We start from the raw sequence: 10,939 nt of genomic DNA on the forward strand, positions 1-10,939 counted from the left end.
TGCAACTCCATACAAATCTCATAACCATGTTGTACAGGCACTCTCTTTCAAACTTGAAAGAAATGAAATCGAATATACAGCTGTAACCTCACCCGATTTTTTTGATTTAGTGAGAAGGAACCAGACACATCAGATGCAAGGAGGTTACACACTGTCCCTTAATAAAAAATGAAAACAATCCTGAGACATCAAATTACAGAGCAACTCTGGCACTTGGCAAAATGGTGCTTCACTTATTTGACGACCCCAGCTATTTGCTGAGGAACACAATGACTTCTCCGTCTCTGCACCGATGTAAACCAGAATCCATCGTGATCAGATCAGAAGTTCGATGACTACAGGGAGTCAGGGAGAGTGAGATATAAGCGTTACACAAATAAGCAATGCTGTATTGGTGAAAGTCAAAGCAGGGCTTCAGTAAGTCAAAGCAGTCTTACTGATGCCCAAGAGTTTATAGAATGTGCTACATAATGTACAACTGAACTTCATTATCCTTAAGTTACTAGTTTGACAGTCCGGTGCCCTTTTGATCTACATAATGTGCTTTGATACACAACACGTACAGAGAGTTCAGTTGAATATGATGCAATCCATATCAGCACTGTACAACCACACACACTTTCAAACCTCCCAGAAGTTCAAATTAACATACAGGTGTAATCCCTCTATTTCAAATTATAATTTGCTTTAGCTTTTCTAGGTACGTAGATTTTATTATATAGGTAAACAATGTATATCTAAATGCATAGCAAAATCTATATATTAAAAAAACAAAGAGTAACCTTCATCCCTTCACCGAATTTTGTGAAATTTAGTGAGAAGGCAGGCAAAACATATTAGTCGCAAGAAAGCTACACGCTGTACGTAGATTCTCAAAAGAAAAGTTACACGTTGTCTCTTTGCAAAAATTTGGAAGCTGGAGAAATTACAGAGCAGCTCTAGGACATGGATAGCGAAACTGCAGCCGATGCTTTACTTGTCTGACAATGTGCTGAGTGACTGAATCATTTCTCCGTCTCTGAAAGATGTAAACGGGAGATCACGTGATTAGATCACTAGCTACAAGAAGGATGGAGATAGGGTTTAAACAAGTGACACTGCAATAGTGAAGCAGTTTCAGCGTACTTACTGAGTCCCTCCTTTGACTTCCGCTGCTTCTTTCGTCTCCTTGGAGCGGAACTTCTCTTTGCTTTCTGCTTCCTCTTCCTCTTTGCTGACAGCAGACCCTGTTATCTGCGCAAAGGATTCTTTGGCAGCCAGCAGTTACATCGCCGAAGAAGTCCTTCACCTTGTCGACCACAGTTTTGAGCTCGTCTTTCTTTGGAAGCTGAGATAAGTAATCTTACTGTTAAGGACTAGCCAGTAATCCAGGATATTCAAACATGTAAATGCAAACATTTGCTACCATCTCCATCTGAAAGCATATGTAATTTAGTTTGTCCACTAATGGGGCTTCAACTAGAATAATGTCTATCGAATTGTGACAGAACTCGAGAAAAAATTAAGGAAACATACTTCAATCACATTGCTTGTCGTCAGAGCAGACCTTATGTTCCCTTTCTCCTGTTCATGTAAATAACAAGTAAATGAAATTGGCCAATACAAAACTTACTCAAACAACTAAGGCTTCTGCGATTAAGTTTTGAGAAACTACCACAACTTTGTAGCCATACCGAAACTCATTTTCGGTCTTCAGCACACGGTACTGCTCTTTCGCTGTGTCTATAATCTCATCCTCATCCTTTCCATACATACATTGGAATACACAGCAAAACAATTCAGATGTTAATTACTTAGCACCAGTAAAACAATTCAGTTGTTAATTATTAGCACCAGTAAGATTTTCTGCAAGAACAAGTGTGTGGCCAACTGGCCATGTGGATGCCTACATATGGTCTATGCAAATACTAGTAAGATTGGATGGCCATTAAGAATGTGTGAACTATGAAGCAAAGAGCTCGCGCTTGATCGTTGATTACTTTGTAAATGACGGCAGCGAGGTTCCTGGCGAGCGTGTCCTTGTAGATGTACTTGCCGAGGAAGTTGTCCTTGGCGGCGAGCATGATCTTCGCCGTCGTCCCGCCCGTGATGATGTTGAGCGGGTACCAGAAGTAGACCTGCGCTAAACCAAAAAAAAAATCACAAATCCTGGTCGTGCGCCATCGAGAATTTGCAGAATGGAACCAAATGGGTAGCAGCAATAATCCAATCCAATCGAGCGATGGAACAGCAGCTAGAGCTAGCCACGGACATTGGCGGTGCGGATGAAGATGACGAATCGCGGGTTGCCGTCGTCCTCGATTTTCGGCAGCTGCGGCATGCGCCGCTGCTGCTGCATCTGCCGTTCCGACCAGCTCCTCCCCCGGGCCTCCACTACCAGCGCGCGCCTCGCCGGCAGCAGCTGGCTCCGCGGCGCTGCGGCCCTGAGAGCGAGGCGTCCGCCTACGTCGACGGGTGATAGGGTGGCCCGGATACGCGCCGGCGCTGGCGACGGCCTCAGCGACACGCCGCCCACCACCTCCATGGATGCGGGATCCCCTCTCCTCTGTTTGGCTGGCGCGGGCGTGTTCCTTCCAGTTGTAGGGGACGGGAGAAGATAAGCAGCTTGCAGCTTATCTGGTGGTCGGGACTCGGGAGCTGCTGAGTGATGTGTGGGTCCACGGAACAGAAGTGGGCCCTTAGTGTCAGTGTAAGCTCTGGTGTTTCTGCATCTCTCTGTTCTTGGACTGGGGAGGTTTCCGATCCTAGCGTACGTGGACAGGTTCTGAGCAGCTGACCTGCCTGGATTTCCTGTGTCCAAGAATGTACGCGTGCGAGCCTTCACGACCGGCTGCCCCGTACCTCACGCATGACCTTTCACTGTACTCCCTTCGTAACACAAAGAACGCAATTATAAGACCAGGCGTAACTACCAAGGATGGATGGAAATTACTATAATGCCTTTGTTCAATCCGATCCCAATCCTCTCTTTCGCTCAGTCGCTTTCGGTCGCAAAAGAGAGAGTTGTGATCCTTAAACTTTAAGGGATACTATAGTAATTTTCTATCCACCTTTATTTTTTTTTCCGACACCTATCGATCCATGGTAGTTGCGACTGGTTAGAATTGTGTTTTTGTGGGACTGAGAGAGTAGAAGTTTAAGAACCTTGCGCAAAAGAACCGGTAATCATGACTTCACACACCTCCGTCTTCTCTCAATTCGTTTAGAGGCTGTTCGGCAGGACTAAAAAATAAGCTAAAATACTGTTCTGGCTAATTGCTGTGAGAGAAAAATACTGTTATGTCTAAAACACTGTTCACGTGAACAGTATCGCTATGAGTGCGCTGATCAGCCCAGCCCCAGCCGGTCAGCCAGCCGAACGCGCCCTTAATTACGGATAAACCAAAAACTTGACTAGAAGCTTGGCAAAAAAGGTCGGACCTCAATGAGATCTAATGGACATGGAGATGCGTAGAATAGACGTAAAACGGGGTTACAGCCTTACGGGAAAGAAATAATACTTTTTAATTGTTTATTTATTTATAGGAGTATTATTTTGTGGTGTGGGTCTCAGCACATATAACTCTTACGCTCTCCTAGGAGAAGCCAAACAAGAGAAACGGATAAGATTTCGTGTTCTCATCACTAATCCACGCATCTTATCCATATGGAGGAGCACTTTCAAGAGATGAAAACAAAGAATACAAAATCGTGTTTTTTTTTGTTTATGTTGCGATGCACGAGTATAATCATCATTTTAGTGTAACATATGGTCATAATCCCATATTATAATAAAAGAAACAATACTTTGCACTCTAGCTAGGAGCTATTTTATCGCTTTTAGAAATGAACTAAGAGCCGATAAAATTACTGCTCCATCCGTTCCAGATTATAAGTCGTTTTGATTTGTTTTGTTTCATTCATTTTGTTATATATCTAGACATATTATATATATATATATATATATATATATATATATATATATCAAAATAGATGTACAAAAAAATCAAAACGACTTGTAATTTGGAACGAAGGTATTTTTTTTTATTTCATCCTCTTGGATTGGACTCCTCCCAAGTCCCAACAAGAGCAACGGTGCCAAACAGATCTAAGGCTGTGTTTAGTGGTAGGAATTTGGATTTTGGGGCTACTGTAGCACGTTCGTTTTTATTTGGCAAATAGTGTTCAAACATGGACTAATTAGGCTCAAAACGTTCGTCTCGCAATTTTCCACCAAACTGTGCAATTAGTTTTTCTTTTCGTCTACATTTAATGCTCCATGCATAAGCCGCAAACATTCGATGTGACAGATACTGTAGCAATTTTTTAGAAAATGAGGTGGAACTAAACCAGGGCTAAATCGCTACGCACAGCAAAAGGCAACACTCTTTCCTGAATGTCGCAGGGGCCGGCCGGTGTGAATTGTGTGATGACTTCGACGTGCCGACTTGCCTGCCAGGTACAATCTGCGGCCCAGCACCTGTGGGAACCCGACGCTCCTATCGTTTGTAGCCGACGAGACCGCGGCCCAGAAGTCCCTGCGCGTGGGCTAGGCCGCTAGCGCTAACGGCATCGGCAAGCGCTGCGCCTGCAGGGGCATGGGATTCATGGCCTCGTTGGCCGATTGTGGAGGGACATTGGGGACAGGAGGAGGTGGGGGTTGGAGGTTGTGTTGGCTTAATTTTTCATAATTTGGGTTTTTTTTTAAGAAAATTTACGTTTGACCCTTTAGAAGACTTAAACTTATCTTTGGACCTAGATGTCGGCGCCAGGACTCATGGCGTCGAGGGTAACAAGTCTCGGCGCCACAGATCCTTAGCTCCAAAGTGTCTGGCCGTGCATAGCAGGACATCCTAGGTGGCGTTGATGTGGCCGGTACCTCAACGCCAGAATACATGGCGCCGAGCTCGGAGCCACAGATGTTGACGCTGACCTCGGCGCCACAGAATACATGGCACCCGCACGACGGAATGGGTTCGGGAGACACGACCGCAAGGCGGAGTGCGGACTGCGGCGTGCGGCTGCTGCATGCGCCCCCCTCCCTTGGGACGCGTGGCTGTTGCATGCGCCACAGATCTTTTTGGTGATTATTTACTCTACAGCCGATGAATCAGAAGTATCCTGTAGCCTGTAGACAAAAGCGCAAGTCAAGTAGTAGTAAGTTTGGCACCTGTAGCCTATAGATAGACAGCATGTTCGATGGGTCGTATTTGGCTTATAAGCCATGACTTATCAGCCAACGAACAATATTTTTCTCTCACACCAAATCAGCCAACTGTACTTTCAGTCATGGCTTAAAGCCAAATCCAGTCTAAACGAACAGGGCGAGATAGGCTAGTGAAAGCATTGACACACATTCATGTACTCCAATCAGGCCCGTTCGCTTGGAGGAATCTGTAGAGGAAAACAATGTTCCGGATGAAAAAAAGAAGCGGATCAAGCCGGGTCTAAGGACACGCGAACAGGACCTCAATCACAGTACACTGTACACTGTGCACCAATGTAGTCTGTATCTATTAGTATTAATGGTGTAGCTTTGTATAAGAGAAAGGAATTAAAAGTAACCATTGATTTTGGCATTAAAAATACCCATATTAATAGCTCCCTCATCATATAAAGCCAAAAGAAAAGCTTTCATGACATACAGAAGAATCAAATTGGCAGCTACCACAAGAAACAAGTGGTGCAATCAATAAGCTATACGACAACTTTACAAGTTTTGGGGACTATTTAGTCTACTCTTACAGATTTAGCATATCAGCATACAATTGATGTAACAAATTCAGACAAGTCAACTTATGCCTTGGTAAAACAGGACACAAGCCTAAAAGATGGCCCCACGTAACCATTTATACGAATCGGAGGCAGACCTTCCACAACTGCAATATGTGAACAGGATTACTTTGCCCAGAAACTACTTGATATTGTTAGCAGTGAACTAACAGCTAAGTAGCACACATATATCTATAAGGAATAACAGTGAAAATATCACCCAGTGTACAGACCACCATGTCTATATAACAAGTTATCAAATATAGAATAATAATCTCAACTTCTCAAGAAATAGTAGACTACAGACAGGCACACATTGATATTCTCCATGCTTAGGGCCTGTTTAGATTCCAAAAAAATTTGCGCACTACCCGTCACATCGAATCTTACGGCACATGCATGGAGTACTAAATGTAGACGAAAAAAAATTAATTGCACAATTGGGTGAGAAATCGTGAGACGAAACTTTTGAACCTAATTAGTCCATAATTAAACACTAATTGCCAAATACAAACAAAAGTGCTACAGTAGCCAAAATCCAAAATTTTTTGGATCTAAACGGGGCCTTGCCCCAGAAGCCACATTGAATGTGTGTCAATGCTTTCACTAACTATCTACAGGCTACGGGTGCCAAACCTACTACTTGACTTGCGCTTTTCGGCTTGTTCGCTGGTTGGTTTCTGGGCTGGTTTGGGTTGGCTGGTGCTGGTTTATTGTGAGAGAAAAACACTGTTGACTGGCTGGTTTGGACTGGCTGAAACCAACAAGCGAACAGGCTGTTTGTCTGCAGGCTACAGGATACTTCTGATTCATCGGCTGTAGAGTAAATAATTACCAAAAAGATCTATGGCGCATGCAGCAGCCGCGCGTCCCGAGGGAGGGGGCCGCATGCAGCAGCCGCTCGCCACCGTCCGCACTCTGCCTCGCGGCCGTGTCTCGCGCGGGTGCGTGCTCAGGTTCGACGCTAAGATATGAGGCGCCGCGGCGTCTATGGCTTTGAGCTCGGCGCTATGTATTCTGGCATCGAGGTACCGGCCACATCAATGTTATCTAGGATGATGCTTGTTGTGCATGGCCAGGCATCTCGAAACCAAAATCTGTGGCGCCGAAACATATTACCTCGACGCCATGAGTCCTGCCGTCGACCTCCAGGATCCAAAGATGAAATTACGTGTCTCTTGAAGCCAAATGAAAATTTTCTTAAAAAAAAGAGCCAAATTATAAAAAAAATTGGGGTTGTGGAGCATACCATCGGCTCCATGTAACCACATGATGAACCACGTTGCTTCAGGGCATCGTGTATTTCGAGCCTCTTCTATTTCTCGAGTAACAAGATATCTTTTTCAGCCCTTTTATTCTATTCATTCAATATTCAGGCCCATGCCGTGTATATGATCGGAGCATTCATCCGTGCCTTTCTGCGTGCCAGGTGAAACTCTGCTACGGGGCACTGCTACCCATCAGATGTGACTTGAACCACGATAAGATTTGCAAGACCTGAGATGAATACATGCGTGGTGGTGGGATTGGATCTGGATCAATTATGGTTTTGGCTGTCTTGTTTTGTCTCTGAAAACGTAAAGAGGAAACATCAGCCGAGTATAAACGCCCTTTCGCCACATAAATACAAGTTTGGTTGCGGTAGCTGGAAAGAGCGAATGAGAGTTTAGAGCTAGAAGTTTTAGCATTCCCTCTTTCTTGAAAAGAATATATTTCTCACTTCTCACGAAGTTCAACTATTTTAACTATAATCATGTCTATACGAAAATGTACTACCATTTTTTATATAAAAAAATATCATTAGATTGATTATAAAATGTATTTTCATAGTAAATCTATTTGGAGACATAAATGTTGATATATTTTTTCCTTTAAAGTACATCAAACTTGAAATTTTTTTAACTAGAATTAAACCTAGAATTTCTTTTTTAAGGGATGGATGGAACACTATTTATTTGTTTTCTTGGGAGCGGGGGAGTTTTGGTGAGAAAGAGAATACAAATTTAGAGTACAAACTACCACAAACACTTTCAGGGGTGGTATTTGAGTGGAAGCTATGCTTTTAGTAATGCATTGTCATCGTCAATCATTACTCGTCATATAATTTTCACCTAAAACCCCCCGCAACAAATAAAAATAGGAATTTCCTCTTAAACTTCCCACTTATTTCCTCTTTATATATACGAATGAAAGAGATTATGATAAAATGAAAGCAGGGTTGGTGGATGGTAACCACCTAGTGGTCCGAATTTTTTACAATTTAGCCTTTTTTTAAAGTCTCTCACAAATAGACCACTGGCGGAAAGAATTCATAAAATGGATCCTTAGCTCGGCGCCATTGACGCTGGCGCCTACCTCGGTGCCAGCGTCTCTGGCGCCGAGCTCCTGGGCACGGAGGATGGCATGGCAGGGAGCTCGGCGCCAATCACTCTGGCGCCGAGCTCGACGCCGTAGATCTTGGCGCTGAGCTCGACGCTAGAGTGACTGGCGCCGAGCTTCCAGCATTTAACCCCGGCCCAACCTTTCTGCCCGAGCGTTCTTCCTCTTCTTTCTCCTCCCTCTCGGGTTTTTTCTCTTCCCACTTCACCATACCTCACGAATCTGCATATTGGACCTTAAAAACCTTGATTTGATCCGTAGATCTTCGAGAGCAAGGTATCCTCGCTCCCCTCCTGGTTTTTTTTCGCACCGATTCGGTATATATTAGTCGGATTTTTCAACCTAAGAATCGTCATCACTTTAGGTTTCATTGTATCCCTCAATATATATATTATACAACCATTGGATGATGCCAAGGCGTAGAAAAATCTAGCAAACCTAGGGGCATGTAGTTATGTTATGGGTTCATTATTGTGCATCAAATGGGAAACCCTAGGTTTAGGGTTTAATGTTAACTGCTTTCGTTTCTTAGAACGAAATTGGTTGTATTGTAGTTATGGTTCTCATTGATATTTATTTGTGATGTTTTGATTTATGTTTGTTAAATTACATCCGTTTTGTTAGATGCAAGAAATGTTTCGGGAGGAGTTTTGGTGAAAACGGGGTTGTCCTCGAGAATTATATCTCGACGCGTCTAGCAAAGATGCCCCCGTCCCTCCTGACCTCCCTGTCCCTAACTATGACTGTGGTTTTCCGGCCCATGTTTTTCAATCGAAACATCCGAACACAGCGGCGCGTTGCTTCTACACATGCAGTCGTTTTAATGTAAGAAATTGTTTCCACTATCCTTTTTCTTTATTTGTGTAAGTATGCTACTAATATTTTGTTGGAATCTCGTTGTGTAGGACCATGAGAGGTGCTTTTTCTTTCAGTGGATCAATGGTGCAGGCAAGTTTGATCCTAGGTACCTCCTTTTCGACGATTGGTTTAGAAGGAGACATCCACGTGAGCACTTCAAGTGGTGGGTTCCACCCCCCTAACCCTCCGCCAATGATGGCTAAGGAGAAGCACCTAGCCATAGTTAGACGACTCGAGGAACCTCCTCTGTGCGATTATGGAGATCGAGCTATGATAAACCCTAAGAATACGTTGGAGTTTGTGTGTCCAAACAAGCATGAAGTAAGTGCAAAGTGTATGTGTTCAAATCTTGAGCTATATGTGTTCATGTACTAATGTCTCATTATTTAGGTGTTTTCAATGGCGAAGTATCGTTTCAAGGAATGGTTGTATGGTCCTAAGAACCAATGGCCGGAAGAACCACGGAGGGTTAAGGAAAATAAGAAAGAAAGGGTTATCTACAAAGCACCTCCTGTCATGTGCGAATGTGGTGTTAAATCCAACTATGGCCTAGTTCCTTCTGAGCTTGGAATAGGCCATTATTGCGGCCATATGATTGAGTATGATGAGGTTCGTTATTTTTATGGTAAACATGGAATCGTATTTTGTTTCTTTTGCTAAGACATATATGATATAATATTTCTTTTGAACAGAGCACTAGAAAATGCAGGTGGGAATGTTATGATGGTCAAGCTAAGTTCTTGGATGAACTAAAGAAGAGGCAACTAATTGCACAAAAGAGGGGATATGGATCTCACTATGTCAACCTATTCGTTAAACATCACAAAGAAAAGATGCGTGAGTTTGCTAGACAGCGCGGTATTTGCAACCTGATCGATGTTGGGCTTAACAAATGAGGATTGGAGAGGCGGATGACGTTAGAGGAGGAGAGGGCAAGGAATGAGGCAAGGGAGGAGACAAGAGTATAGATGCAGGTCTTGAACAAGCATGTTGCTCCATTATGTGCCAGTGAGTGCTTGAAAGCCTTTTTTTGTTGCCTGATTTTAAAAGTAATATAATCGCATTGCTAACTGGTTGCATTTTATACATAAAGGGATTGGTTGCAGCGAGGAACATGCCGCAGAGGTGGCTCGTACAAGGTATGAGGAGAAGAAGTTAGATGAGCATAGATCGCAAGCTGGTCGCACCGTTCAATCACCGATTGTGTTGTCTGATGAGGGGGACGAGGATGAGGATGACACTGGCAGACTGAGTGAGCTCATTGCTCTACCAGAGGCGGGCATGCAGACGTAGGAGGCTGAGGAGCGAGCTCATCGCTCTAGCAGAGATGGGCATGCAGGCGAAGGAGGCTGAGGACGACACTGGTAGACTGAGCGAGCTTACAGGCGGAGGCGGGCTTACAGGCGGAGGAGGATGACGACGACATGTTCTTCACTCAGGCCACAGCGGCCGCAGATGAAGTGGGGGCCTCTTACTACAGGCGAAAGGCAGGTCAGAGCAACGTAGGTGAGCCTAGCCACAACAATAGGGTTGTGGTAGAGGACTGATACTCGGATGATGAGTTGCTTACTCAGTACGTTTCAGACTGAGGATTTGAAAGTGCATTTGCCCCTATGTCTACTGTCAGCATGTACTTCTAGTATTAATATGTTGTTTAATGTGGCACAGTATTTAACTTTTCATTATGTGGTTGTTTTCATTATTTATGGTATTAATATTCCGCTTAATGATACATACGTATTGAAATGTGAATACTTGCTGCAAAAGAAACTAACGACGTACGACATTATATAAATCAACACACGAAACACATGAAATGGCATGTGACTACATGTACCGAACCTAGGTACAGAGTTTCCTTCGACTAAACCTAACATGCCTTAGATAATTAAACCAAACAACAAACACATAGATGTGGTATGTGAAAAAGATAAAGTCATCCTAGTAGTGT

The 10,939-nt window shown here is 43.7% G+C and overlaps 1 pseudogene; it reads right to left on the reverse strand.

The window, feature by feature from the left end:
* Nucleotides 1-810: 810 nt before the first annotated feature.
* LOC136474149 (protein HHL1, chloroplastic-like) lies at nt 811-2,593 on the reverse strand (annotated as a pseudogene).
* Between the last annotated feature and the right edge of the window lie 8,346 nt (nt 2,594-10,939).

The sequence above is a fragment of the Miscanthus floridulus genome, chromosome 8, assembly GCF_019320115.1.
Source record: "Miscanthus floridulus cultivar M001 chromosome 8, ASM1932011v1, whole genome shotgun sequence".
NCBI classification, from domain to species: domain Eukaryota; kingdom Viridiplantae; phylum Streptophyta; class Magnoliopsida; order Poales; family Poaceae; genus Miscanthus; species Miscanthus floridulus.